Source organism: Telmatherina bonti (assembly GCF_933228915.1).
Source record: "Telmatherina bonti genome assembly, chromosome: 23".
NCBI classification, from domain to species: domain Eukaryota; kingdom Metazoa; phylum Chordata; class Actinopteri; order Atheriniformes; family Telmatherinidae; genus Telmatherina; species Telmatherina bonti.
Genome location: NC_136632.1, coordinates 31,332,112 through 31,347,902, shown reverse-complemented (window position 1 = coordinate 31,347,902; position 15,791 = coordinate 31,332,112).

The following is a 15,791-nucleotide window of genomic DNA, read 5'->3' as shown; positions in this document are numbered from 1 at the left end:
CATCACGTTTCCATCACATCTCCATCACGTCTCCATCACGTCTCCATCACATCTCCATCACATCTCCGTCACATATCCGTCACGTCTCCGTCACGTCTCCGTCACATCTCCATCACATCTCCGTCACATCTCCGTCACATCTCCATCACATCTCCGTCACATCTCCGTCACATCTCCATCACGTCTCCATCACATCTCCATCACATCTCCGTCACATCTCCGTCACATCTCCATCACATCTCCATCACATCTCCGTCACATCTCCGTCACATCTCCATCACATCTCCATCACGTCTCCGTCACATTTCCGTCACATCTCCGTCACATCTCCGTCACATCTCCATCACATCTCCGTCACATCTCCGTCACATCTCCATCACGTCTACGTCACGTCTCCATCACATCTCCATCACGTCTCCATCACATCTCCATCACGTCTACGTCACGTCTCCATCACATCTCCATCATATCTCCTTCACGTCTCCATCACATCTCCATCACGTCTCCGTCACATCTCCGTCACGTCTCCGTCACATCTCCGTCACGTCTCCATGACGTCTCCATCACGTCTCCATCACATCTCCATCACATCTCCATCACGTCTCCATCACATCTCCATCGCGTCTCCATCACATCTCCATCACATCTCCATCACGTCTCCATCACATCTCCATCACATCTCCGTCACGTCTCCTTCACATCTCCATCACGTCTCCGTCACGTCTCTTTCACATCTCCATCACGTCTCCATCACGTCTCCATCACGTCTCCATCACATCTCCGTCACATCTCCATCACATCTCCGTCACATCTCCATCACATCTCCGTCACGTCTACTTCACGTCTCCGTCACATCTCCATCACGTCTCCATCACGTCTCCATCACATCTCCGTCACGTCTCCATCATGTCTCCATGATGTCTCCATCACATCTCCATTACATCTCCATCACATCTCCATCATGTCTCCATCACATCTCCATCACGTCTCCATCACGTCTCCATCACGTTTCCATCACATCTCCATCACATCTCCGTCACATCTCCATCACATCTCCATCACGTCTCCATCACATCTCCATCACGTCTCCATCAGGTTTCCATCACATCTCCATCACATCTCCATCACATCTCCGTCACATCTCCATCACGTCTCCATCACGTCTCCATCACATCTCCATCACATCTCCGTAACATCTCCATCACGTCTCCATCACATCTCCGTCACGTCTCCATCACATCTCCGTCATGTCTCCATCACGTCTCCATCACATCTCCATCACGTCTCCATCACGTCTCCGTCACGTCTCCATCACATCTCCGTCATGTCTCCATCACGTCTCCATCACGTCTCCATCACATCTCCATCACATCTCCATCACGTCTCCATCACGTCTCCATCACATCTCCATCACGTCTCCATCACATCTCCGTCACATCTCCATCACATCTCCGTCACATCTCCATCACATCTCCGTCACGTCTACTTCACGTCTCCGTCACATCTCCATCACGTCTCCATCACGTCTCCATCACGTCTCCATCACTTCTCCGTCACGTCTCCATCATGTCTCCATGATGTCTCCATCACATCTCTATTACATCTCCATCACATCTCCATCACGTCTCCATCACGTCTCCATCACATCTCCGTCACGTCTCCATCACATCTCCATCACGTCTCCGTCACGTCTCCATCACGTCTCCATCACATCTCCATCACATCTCCATCACGTCTCCATCACATCTCCGTCACGTCTCCATCATGTCTCCATGACGTCTCCATCACATCTCCATCACATCTCCATCACGTCTCCATCACGTCTCCATCACATCTCCGTCACGTCTCCATCACATCTCCATCACGTCTCCGTCACGTCTCCATGACGTCTCCATCACATCTCCATCACATCTCCTTCACGTCTCCGTCACGTCTCCATCACATCTCCATCACATCTCCGTCACATCTCCGTCACGTCTCCTTCACATCTCCATCACATCTCCGTCACATCTCCATCACGTCTCCATCACATCTCCGTCACGTCTCCTTCACATCTCCGTCACGTCTCCATCACGTCTCCATCACATCTCCATCACATCTCCATCACGTCTCCATCACATCTCCATCACATCTCCATCACGTCTCCATCACGTCTCCATCACATCTCCGTCACGTCTCCATCACGTCTCCATCACATCTCCATCACATCTCCGTCACATCTCCGTCACGTCTCCTTCACATCTCCATCACATCTCCGTCACATCTCCATCACGTCTCCATCACATCTCCGTCACGTCTCCTTCACATCTCCGTCACATCTCCGTCACATCTCCATCACATCTCCGTCACATCTCCATCACGTCTCCATCACATCTCCGTCACGTCTCCTTCACATCTCCGTCACGTCTCCATCACGTCTCCATCACATCTCCATCACATCTCCATCACGTCTCCATCACATCTCCTTCACGTCTCCATCACATCTCCATCACGTCTCCGTCACGTCTCCATCACGTCTCCGTCACGTCTCCATCACATCTCCATCACGTCTCCGTCACGTCTCCATCACGTCTCCGTCACATCTCCATCACATCTCCATCACGTCTCCATCACGTCTCCATGACGTCTCCATCACGTCTCCGTCACATCTCCATCACATCTCCATCACGTCTCCATCACGTCTCCATGACGTCTCCATCACATCTCCATCACATCTCCATCACGTCTCCATGACGTCTCCATCACATCTCCATCACGTCTCCATCACATCTCCATCACGTCTCCATCACATCTCCATCACGTCTCAATCACATCTCCGTCAAGTCTCTGTCACATCTCCATCACATCTCCATCACGTCTCCATCACATCTCCATCACGTCTCCATCACATCTCCATCACATCTCCGTCACGTCTACTTCACGTCTCCATCACATCTCCGTCACGTCTCCATCACATCTCCATCACGTCTCCATCACATCTCCGTCACGTCTCCGTCACATCTCCATCACATCTACGTCACGTCTCCATCACATCTCCTTCACGTCTCCATCACATCTCCATCACATCTCCATCACGTCTCCATCACATCTCCATCACATCTCCATCACGTCTCCATCACGTCTCCGTCATGTCTCCATCACATCTCCATCACGTCTCCATCACATCTCCGTCACGTCTCCGTCACATCTCCATCACATCTCCATCACGTCTCCATCACATCTCCATCACGTCTCCATCACATCTCCATCACGTCTCCATCACGTCTCCATCACATCTCCATCACGTCTCCGTCACATCTCCATCACATCTCCATCACGTCTCCATCACATCTCCATCACGTCTCCGTCACGTCTCCATCACATCTCCATCACGTCTCCGTCACATCTCCATCACATCTCCATCACGTCTCCATCACATCTCCATCACGTCTCCGTCACGTCTCCATCACGTCTCCATCACATCTCCGTCACGTCTCCGTCACATCTCCATCACATCTCCATCACGTCTCCATCACATCTCCATCACGTCTCCGTCACATCTCCATCACATCTCCGTCACGTCTCCGTCACATCTCCATCACATCTCCATCACGTCTCCGTCACGTCTCCATCACATCTCCATCACGTCTCCGTCACGTCTCCATCACGTCTCCGTCACATCTCCATCACATCTCCATCACTTCTCCGTCACGTCTCCATCACGTCTCCATGACGTCTCCATCACATCTCCATTACATTTCCATCACATCTCCGTCACGTCTCCATCACATCTCCATCACGTCTCCGTCACGTCTCCATCACGTCTCCATCACATCTCCATCACGTCTCCGTCACGTCTCCATCACGTCTCCGTCACGTCTCTATCACATCTCCTTCACGTCTCCATCACATCTCCATCACGTCTCCGTCACGTCTCCATCACGTCTCCGTCACGTCTCCATCACGTCTCCGTCACGTCTCCATCACATCTCCATCACATCTCCGTCACGTCTCCATCACATCTCCATCACATCTCCATCACATCTCCTTCACGTCTCCATCACATCTCCATCACGTCTCCGTCACGTCTCCGTCACGTCTCCATCACGTCTCCGTCACGTCTCCATCACATCTCCGTCACGTCTCCATCACATCTCCATCACATCTCCATCACGTCTCCATCACATCTCCTTCACGTCTCCATCACATCTCCATCACGTCTCCGTCACGTCTCCATCACATCTCCATCACGTCTCCGTCACGTCTCCATCACATCTCCATCACGTCTCCATCACGTCTCCATGACGTCTCCATCACGTCTACGTCACGTCTCCATCACGTCTCCGTCACATCTCCATCACATCTCCATCACATCTCCATCACGTCTCCATCACATCTCCTTCACGTCTCCATCACGTCTCCGTCACGTCTCCATCACGTCTCCGTCACGTCTCCATCACATCTCCATCACGTCTCCATCACGTCTCCATGACGTCTCCATCACATCTCCATCACATCTCCATCACATCTCCATCACGTCTCCATCACATCTCCGTCACGTCTCCATCACATCTCCATCACGTCTCCATCACGTCTCCATCACATCTCCATCACATCTCCATCACATCTCAATCACATCTCCATCACATCTCCATCACATCTCCATCACGTCTCCATGACGTCTCCATCACATCTCCATCACATCTCCATCACATCTCCGTCACGTCTCCATCACATCTCCATCACGTCTCCATCACATCTCCTTCACGTCTCCATCACATCTCCATCACGTCTACGTCACGTCTCCATCACATCTCCATCACGTCTCCATCACATCTCCATCACATCTCCATCACGTCTCCATCACGTCTCCGTCATGTCTCCATCACATCTCCGTCACGTCTCCGTCACATCTCCATCACATCTCCATCACGTCTCCATCACATCTCCATCACATCTCCGTCACGTCTACGTCACGTCTCCATCACATCTCCGTCACATCTCCATCACATCTCCGTCACATCTCCGTCACATCTCCATCACATCTCCATCACGTCTCCATCACATCTCCGTCACATCTCCATCACATCTCCATCACGTCTCCATCACGTCTCCATCACATCTCCGTCACGTCTCCATCACATCTCCATCACATGTCCATCACATCTCCATCACATCTCCATCACGTCTCCATCACATCTCCATCACGTCTCCATCACATCTCCGTCACATCTCCATCACGTCTCCGTCACATCTCCATCACATCTCCGTCACATCTCCGTCACGTCTCCATCACATCTCCGTCACGTCTCCATCACGTCTCCATCACATCTTCATCACATCTCCATCACGTCTCCGTCACGTCTCCGTCACATCTTCATCACGTCTCCATCACATCTCCGTCACGTCTCCATCACGTCTCCATCACATCTTCATCACGTCTCCATCACATCTCCATCACGTCTCCATCACATCTCCATCACCTCTCCATCACATCTCCATCACGTCTCCATCACGTCTCCATCACATCTCCATCACGTCTCCATCACGTCTCCATCACATCTCCATCACATCTCCGTAACATCTCCATCACGTCTCCATCACATCTCCTTCACGTCTCCATCACATCTCCGTCATGTCTCCATCACGTCTCCATCACATCTCCATCACGTCTCCATCACGTCTCCGTCACGTCTCCATCACATCTCCGTCACGTCTCCATCACGTCTCCATCACGTCTCCATCACATTTCCATCACATCTCCATCACGTCTCCATCACGTCTCCATCACTTCTCCATCACGTCTCCATCACGTCTCCATCACATCTCCGTCACGTCTCCATCACATCTCCTTCACGTCTCCATCACATCTCCATCACGTCTCCGTCACGTCTCCATCACGTCTCCGTCACGTCTCCATCACGTCTCCGTCACGTCTCCAACACATCTCCATTACATTTCCATCACATCTCCATGACGTCTCCATCACATCTCCATTACATTTCCATCACATCTCCATCACGTCTCCATCACGTCTCCATCACATCTCCGTCACGTCTCCATCACATCTCCATCACGTCTCCGTCACGTCTCCATCACGTCTCCATCACGTCTCCATCACGTCTCCGTCACGTCTCCATCACGTCTCCGTCACGTCTCTATCACATCTCCTTCACGTCTCCATCACATCTCCATCACGTCTCCATCACGTCTCCATCACGTCTCCGTCACGTCTCCGTCACGTCTCCGTCACGTCTCCATCACATCTCCATCACATCTCCGTCACGTCTCCATCACATCTCCATCACGTCTCCATCACATCTCCTTCACGTCTCCATCACGTCTCCGTCACGTCTCCGTCACGTCTCCATCACGTCTCCGTCACGTCTCCATCACATCTCCGTCACGTCTCCATCACATCTCCATCACATCTCCATCACGTCTCCATCACATCTCCTTCACGTCTCCATCACATCTCCATCACGTCTCCGTCACGTCTCCATCACATCTCCATCACGTCTCCGTCACGTCTCCATCACGTCTCCGTCACATCTCCATCACATCTCCATCACATCTCCATCACGTCTCCATCACATCTCCTTCACGTCTCCATCACGTCTCCGTCACGTCTCCATCACGTCTCCGTCACGTCTCCATCACATCTCCATCACATCTCCATCACGTCTCCATCACGTCTCCATGACGTCTCCATCACATCTCCATCACATCTCCATCACGTCTCCATGACGTCTCCATCACGTCTCCATCACATCTCCATCACATCTCCATCACATCTCCGTCACGTCTCCATCACATCTCCATCACGTCTCCATCACATCTCCATCACATCTCCATGACGTCTCCATCACATCTCCATCACGTCTCCATGACGTCTCCATCACATCTCCATCACATCTCCATCACATCTCCGTCACGTCTCCATCACATCTCCATCACGTCTCCATCACATCTCCATCACGTCTCCATCACATCTCCATCACGTCTCCATCACATCTCCATCACGTCTACGTCACGTCTCCGTCACATCTCCGTCACGTCTACGTCACGTCTCCATCACATCTCCATCACGTCTCCATCACATCTCCATCACGTCTCCATCACGTCTCCATCACGTTTCCATCACATCTCCATCACGTCTCCATCACGTCTCCATCACATCTCCATCACATCTCCGTCACATATCCGTCACGTCTCCGTCACGTCTCCGTCACATCTCCATCACATCTCCGTCACATCTCCGTCACATCTCCATCACATCTCCGTCACATCTCCGTCACATCTCCATCACGTCTCCATCACATCTCCATCACATCTCCGTCACATCTCCGTCACATCTCCATCACATCTCCATCACATCTCCGTCACATCTCCGTCACATCTCCATCACATCTCCATCACGTCTCCGTCACATTTCCGTCACATCTCCGTCACATCTCCGTCACATCTCCATCACATCTCCGTCACATCTCCGTCACATCTCCATCACGTCTACGTCACGTCTCCATCACATCTCCATCACGTCTCCATCACATCTCCATCACGTCTACGTCACGTCTCCATCACATCTCCATCATATCTCCTTCACGTCTCCATCACATCTCCATCACGTCTCCGTCACATCTCCGTCACGTCTCCGTCACATCTCCGTCACGTCTCCATGACGTCTCCATCACGTCTCCATCACATCTCCATCACATCTCCATCACGTCTCCATCACATCTCCATCGCGTCTCCATCACATCTCCATCACATCTCCATCACGTCTCCATCACATCTCCATCACATCTCCGTCACGTCTCCTTCACATCTCCATCACGTCTCCGTCACGTCTCTTTCACGTCTCCATCACGTCTCCATCACGTCTCCATCACGTCTCCATCACATCTCCGTCACATCTCCATCACATCTCCGTCACATCTCCATCACATCTCCGTCACGTCTACTTCACGTCTCCGTCACATCTCCATCACGTCTCCATCACGTCTCCATCACATCTCCGTCACGTCTCCATCATGTCTCCATGATGTCTCCATCACATCTCCATTACATCTCCATCACATCTCCATCACGTCTCCATCACATCTCCGTCACGTCTCCATCACGTTTCCATCACATCTCCATCACGTCTCCATCACGTCTCCATCACGTCTCCATCACATCTCCGTCACATCTCCATCACATCTCCATCACATCTCCGTCACATCTCCATCACGTCTCCATCACGTCTCCATCACATCTCCATCACATCTCCGTAACATCTCCATCACGTCTCCATCACATCTCCGTCACGTCTCCATCACATCTCCGTCATGTCTCCATCACGTCTCCATCACATCTCCATCACGTCTCCATCACGTCTCCGTCACGTCTCCATCACATCTCCGTCATGTCTCCATCACGTCTCCATCACGTCTCCATCACATCTCCATCACATCTCCATCACGTCTCCATCACGTCTCCATCACATCTCCATCACGTCTCCATCACATCTCCGTCACATCTCCATCACATCTCCGTCACATCTCCATCACATCTCCGTCACGTCTACTTCACGTCTCCGTCACATCTCCATCACGTCTCCATCACGTCTCCATCACGTCTCCATCACTTCTCCGTCACGTCTCCATCATGTCTCCATGATGTCTCCATCACATCTCTATTACATCTCCATCACATCTCCATCACGTCTCCATCACGTCTCCATCACATCTCCGTCACGTCTCCATCACATCTCCATCACGTCTCCGTCACGTCTCCATCACGTCTCCATCACATCTCCATCACATCTCCATCACGTCTCCATCACATCTCCGTCACGTCTCCATCATGTCTCCATGACGTCTCCATCACATCTCCATCACATCTCCATCACGTCTCCATCACGTCTCCATCACATCTCCGTCACGTCTCCATCACATCTCCATCACGTCTCCGTCACGTCTCCATGACGTCTCCATCACATCTCCATCACATCTCCTTCACGTCTCCGTCACGTCTCCATCACATCTCCATCACATCTCCTTCACGTCTCCATCACATCTCCATCACGTCTCCGTCACGTCTCCATCACGTCTCCGTCACATCTCCATCACATCTCCATCACGTCTCCATCACGTCTCCATCACATCTCCATCACATCTCCATCACATCTCCATCACATCTCCATCACATCTCCGTCACGTCTCCGTCACATCTCCATCACGTCTCCGTCACATCTCCATCACATCTCCGTCACGTCTCCATCACGTCTCCATGACGTCTCCATCACATCTCCATCACATCTCCATCACGTCTCCATCACATCTCCATCACATCTCCGTCACGTCTCCGTCACGTCTCCATCACGTCTCCGTCACATCTCCATCACATCTCCGTCACGTCTCCATCACGTCTCCATCACATCTCCGTCACGTCTCCATCACATCTCCATCACGTCTCCGTCACGTCTCCATCACGTCTCCGTCACATCTCCATCACGTCTCCATCACATCTCCATCACGTCTCCGTCACGTCTCCATGACGTCTCCATCACATCTCCATCACATCTCCGTCACGTCTCCGTCACGTCTCCATGACGTCTCCATCACATCTCCATCACGTCTCCATCACGTCTCCGTCACGTCTCCATCACGTCTCCATGACGTCTCCATCACATCTCCATCACGTCTCCATCACGTCTCCATCACATCTCCATCACATCTCCGTCACGTCTCCATCACGTCTCCATGACGTCTCCATCACATCTCCATCACGTCTCCATCACGTCTCCATCACATCTCCATCACATCTCCGTCACGTCTCCATCACGTCTCCATGACGTCTCCATCACATCTCCATCACATCTCCATCACGTCTCCATCACGTCTCCATCACATCTCCATCACATCTCCATCACGTCTCCATCACATCTCCATCACATCTCCATCACGTCTCCATCACATCTCCTTCACGTCTCCATCACATCTCCATCACGTCTCCGTCACGTCTCCTTCACATCTCCATCACATCTCCGTCACGTCTCCATCACGTCTCCATCACGTCTCCATCACGTCTCCATCACATCTCCATCACGTCTCCATCACGTCTCCATCACGTCTCCATCACATCTCCATCACGTCTCCATCACGTCTCCATCACATCTCCATGACGTCTCCATCACATCTCCATCACATCTCCATCATATCTCCATCACATCTCCATCACGTCTCCATCACGTCTCCATCACGTCTCCATCACATCTCCATCACATCTCCGTCACGTCTCCGTCACATCTCCATCACATCTCCATCACGTCTCCATCACATCTCCATCACATCTCCGTCACGTCTCCATCACGTCTCCATCACATCTCCATCACATCTCCATCACATCTCCATCACGTCTCCATCACATCTCCATCACATCTCCATCATATCTCCATCACATCTCCATCACGTCTCCATCACATCTCCGTCACGTCTCCATCACATCTCCATCACGTCTCCATCACGTCTCCATCACATCTCCATCACATCTCCATCACGTCTCCATCACGTCTCCATCACATCTCCGTCACATCTCCATCACGTCTCCATCACGTCTCCATCACATCTCCGTCACATCTCCATCACATCTCCATCACGTCTCCATCACATCTCCGTCACGTCTCCATCACGTTTCCATCACATCTCCATCACATCTCCGTCACATCTCCATCACATCTCCATCACGTCTCCATCACATCTCCATCACGTCTCCATCACGTTTCCATCACATCTCCATCACATCTCCATCACATCTCCGTCACATCTCCATCACGTCTCCATCACGTCTCCATCACATCTCCATCACATCTCCGTAACATCTCCATCACGTCTCCATCACATCTCCGTCACGTCTCCATCACATCTCCGTCATGTCTCCATCACGTCTCCATCACATCTCCATCACGTCTCCATCACATCTCCGTCATGTCTCCATCACGTCTCCATCACGTCTCCATCACATCTCCATCACGTCTCCATCACGTCTCCATCACATCTCCATCACGTCTCCATCACATCTCCGTCACATCTCCATCACATCTCCGTCACATCTCCATCACATCTCCGTCACGTCTACTTCACGTCTCCGTCACATCTCCATCACGTCTCCATCACGTCTCCATCACGTCTCCATCACTTCTCCGTCACGTCTCCATCATGTCTCCATGATGTCTCCATCACATCTCCATTACATCTCCATCACATCTCCATCACATCTCCGTCACATCTCCATCACGTCTCCATCACGTCTCCATCACGTTTCCATCACATCTCCATCACATCTCCGTCACATCTCCATCACATCTCCATCACGTCTCCATCACATCTCCATCACGTCTCCATCACGTTTCCATCACATCTCCATCACATCTCCATCACATCTCCGTCACATCTCCATCACGTCTCCATCACGTCTCCGTCACATCTCCATCACATCTCCATCACGTCTCCATCACATCTCCATCACGTCTCCATCACGTTTCCATCACATCTCCATCACATCTCCATCACATCTCCGTCACATCTCCATCACGTCTCCATCACGTCTCCATCACGTTTCCATCACATCTCCATCACATCTCCGTCACATCTCCATCACATCTCCATCACGTCTCCATCACATCTCCATCACGTCTCCATCACGTTTCCATCACATCTCCATCACATCTCCATCACATCTCCGTAACATCTCCATCACGTCTCCATCACATCTCCGTCACGTCTCCATCACATCTCCGTCATGTCTCCATCACGTCTCCATCACATCTCCATCACGTCTCCATCACGTCTCCGTCACGTCTCCATCACATCTCCGTCATGTCTCCATCACGTCTCCATCACGTCTCCATCACATCTCCATCACATCTCCATCACGTCTCCATCACATCTCCATCACATCTCCATCACATCTCCATCACGTCTCCATCACATCTCCATCACATCTCCATCACGTCTCCATCACATCTCCATCACATCTCCATCACGTCTCCATCACATCTCCATCACATCTCCGTCACATCTCCATCACATCTCCATCACGTCTCCATCACATCTCCATCACGTCTCCATCACATCTCCGTCACATCTCCATCACATCTCCGTCACATCTCCATCACATCTCCGTCACGTCTACTTCACGTCTCCGTCACATCTCCATCACGTCTCCATCACGTCTCCATCACGTCTCCATCACTTCTCCGTCACGTCTCCATCATGTCTCCATGATGTCTCCATCACATCTCCATTACATCTCCATCACATCTCCATCACGTCTCCATCACGTCTCCATCACATCTCCGTCACGTCTCCATCACATCTCCATCACGTCTCCGTCACGTCTCCATCACGTCTCCATCACATCTCCATCACATCTCCATCACGTCTCCATCACATCTCCGTCACGTCTCCATCACATCTCCATCACGTCTCCATCATGTCTCCATGACGTCTCCATCACATCTCCATCACATCTCCATCACGTCTCCATCACGTCTCCATCACATCTCCGTCACGTCTCCATCACATCTCCATCACGTCTCCGTCACGTCTCCATGACGTCTCCATCACATCTCCATCACATCTCCTTCACGTCTCCGTCACGTCTCCATCACATCTCCATCACATCTCCTTCACGTCTCCATCACATCTCCATCACGTCTCCGTCACATCTCCATCACATCTCCATCACGTCTCCATCACGTCTCCATCACATCTCCATCACATCTCCATCACGTCTCCATCACATCTCCATCACATCTCCATCACGTCTCCGTCACGTCTCCATCACGTCTCCGTCACATCTCCATCACATCTCCGTCACGTCTCCATCACGTCTCCATGACGTCTCCATCACATCTCCATCACATCTCCATCACGTCTCCATCACATCTCCATCACATCTCCGTCACGTCTCCGTCACGTCTCCATCACGTCTCCGTCACATCTCCATCACATCTCCGTCACGTCTCCATCACGTCTCCATCACATCTCCGTCACGTCTCCATCACATCTCCATCACGTCTCCGTCACGTCTCCATCACGTCTCCGTCACATCTCCATCACGTCTCCATCACATCTCCATCACGTCTCCGTCACGTCTCCATGACGTCTCCATCACATCTCCATCACATCTCCGTCACGTCTCCGTCACGTCTCCATGACGTCTCCATCACATCTCCATCACGTCTCCATCACGTCTCCGTCACGTCTCCATCACGTCTCCATGACGTCTCCATCACATCTCCATCACGTCTCCATCACGTCTCCATCACATCTCCATCACATCTCCGTCACGTCTCCATCACGTCTCCATGACGTCTCCATCACATCTCCATCACGTCTCCATCACGTCTCCATCACATCTCCATCACATCTCCGTCACGTCTCCATCACGTCTCCATGACGTCTCCATCACATCTCCATCACATCTCCATCACGTCTCCATCACGTCTCCATCACATCTCCATCACATCTCCATCACGTCTCCATCACATCTCCATCACATCTCCATCACGTCTCCATCACATCTCCTTCACGTCTCCATCACATCTCCATCACGTCTCCGTCACGTCTCCTTCACATCTCCATCACGTCTCCGTCACATCTCCATCACGTCTCCATCACGTCTCCATCACGTCTCCATCACGTCTCCGTCACATCTCCGTCACGTCTCCATCACATCTCCATCACGTCTCCATCACATCTCCGTCACATCTCCATCACGTCTCCATCACGTCTCCATCACATCTCCATCACATCTCCATCACGTCTCCATCACGTCTCCATCACATCTCCGTCACGTCTCCATCTTGTTTCCATCACATCTCCATCACGTCTCCATCACATCTCCATCACATCTCCATCACATCTCCATCACGTCTCCATCACGTCTCCATCACATCTCCGTCACGTCTCCATCACGTTTCCATCACATCTCCATCACGTCTCCATCACGTCTCCATCACATCTCCGTCACATCTCCATCACATCTCCATCACATCTCCATCACGTCTCCATCACATCTCCATCACGTCTCCGTCACGTCTCCATCACGTCTCCGTCACGTCTCCATCACATCTCCGTCATGTCTCCATCACGTCTCCATCACGTCTCCATCACATCTCCATCACGTCTCCATCACATCTCCGTCACGTCTCCATCACATCTCCATCACGTCTCCGTCACGTCTCCATGACGTCTCCATCACATCTCCATCACATCTCCTTCACGTCTCCGTCACGTCTCCATCACATCTCCATCACATCTCCTTCACGTCTCCATCACATCTCCATCACGTCTCCGTCACGTCTCCATCACGTCTCCGTCACATCTCCATCACATCTCCATCACGTCTCCATCACGTCTCCATCACATCTCCATCACATCTCCATCACATCTCCATCACATCTCCATCACATCTCCATCACGTCTCCGTCACGTCTCCATCACGTCTCCGTCACATCTCCATCACATCTCCGTCACGTCTCCATCACGTCTCCATGACGTCTCCATCACATCTCCATCACGTCTCCATCACATCTCCATCACATCCCCATCACGTCTCCGTCACGTCTCCATCACGTCTCCGTCACATCTCCATCACATCTCCGTCACGTCTCCATCACGTCTCCATGACGTCTCCATCACATCTCCATCACATCTCCATCACATCTCCATCACGTCTCCATCACATCTCCGTCATGTCTCCGTCACGTCTCCATGACGTCTCCATCACATCTCCATCACGTCTCCATCACGTCTCCGTCACGTCTCCATCACGTCTCCATGACGTCTCCATCACATCTCCATCACGTCTCCATCACGTCTCCATCACATCTCCATCACATCTCCGTCACGTCTCCATCACGTCTCCATGACGTCTCCATCACATCTCCATCACGTCTCCATCACGTCTCCATCACATCTCCATCACATCTCCGTCACGTCTCCATCACGTCTCCATGACGTCTCCATCACATCTCCGTCACGTCTCCATCACATCTCCGTCATGTCTCCATCACGTCTCCATCACATCTCCATCACGTCTCCATCACGTCTCCGTCACGTCTCCATCACATCTCCGTCATGTCTCCATCACGTCTCCATCACGTCTCCATCACATCTCCATCACATCTCCATCACGTCTCCATCACGTCTCCATCACATCTCCATCACGTCTCCATCACATCTCCGTCACATCTCCATCACATCTCCGTCACATCTCCATCACATCTCCGTCACGTCTACTTCACGTCTCCGTCACATCTCCATCACGTCTCCATCACGTCTCCATCACGTCTCCATCACTTCTCCGTCACGTCTCCATCATGTCTCCATGATGTCTCCATCACATCTCCATTACATCTCCATCACATCTCCATCACGTCTCCATCACGTCTCCATCACATCTCCGTCACGTCTCCATCACATCTCCATCACGTCTCCGTCACGTCTCCATCACGTCTCCATCACATCTCCATCACATCTCCATCACGTCTCCATCACATCTCCGTCACGTCTCCATCACATCTCCATCACGTCTCCATCATGTCTCCATGACGTCTCCATCACATCTCCATCACATCTCCATCACGTCTCCATCACGTCTCCATCACATCTCCGTCACGTCTCCATCACATCTCCATCACGTCTCCGTCACGTCTCCATGACGTCTCCATCACATCTCCATCACATCTCCTTCACGTCTCCGTCACGTCTCCATCACATCTCCATCACATCTCCTTCACGTCTCCATCACATCTCCATCAC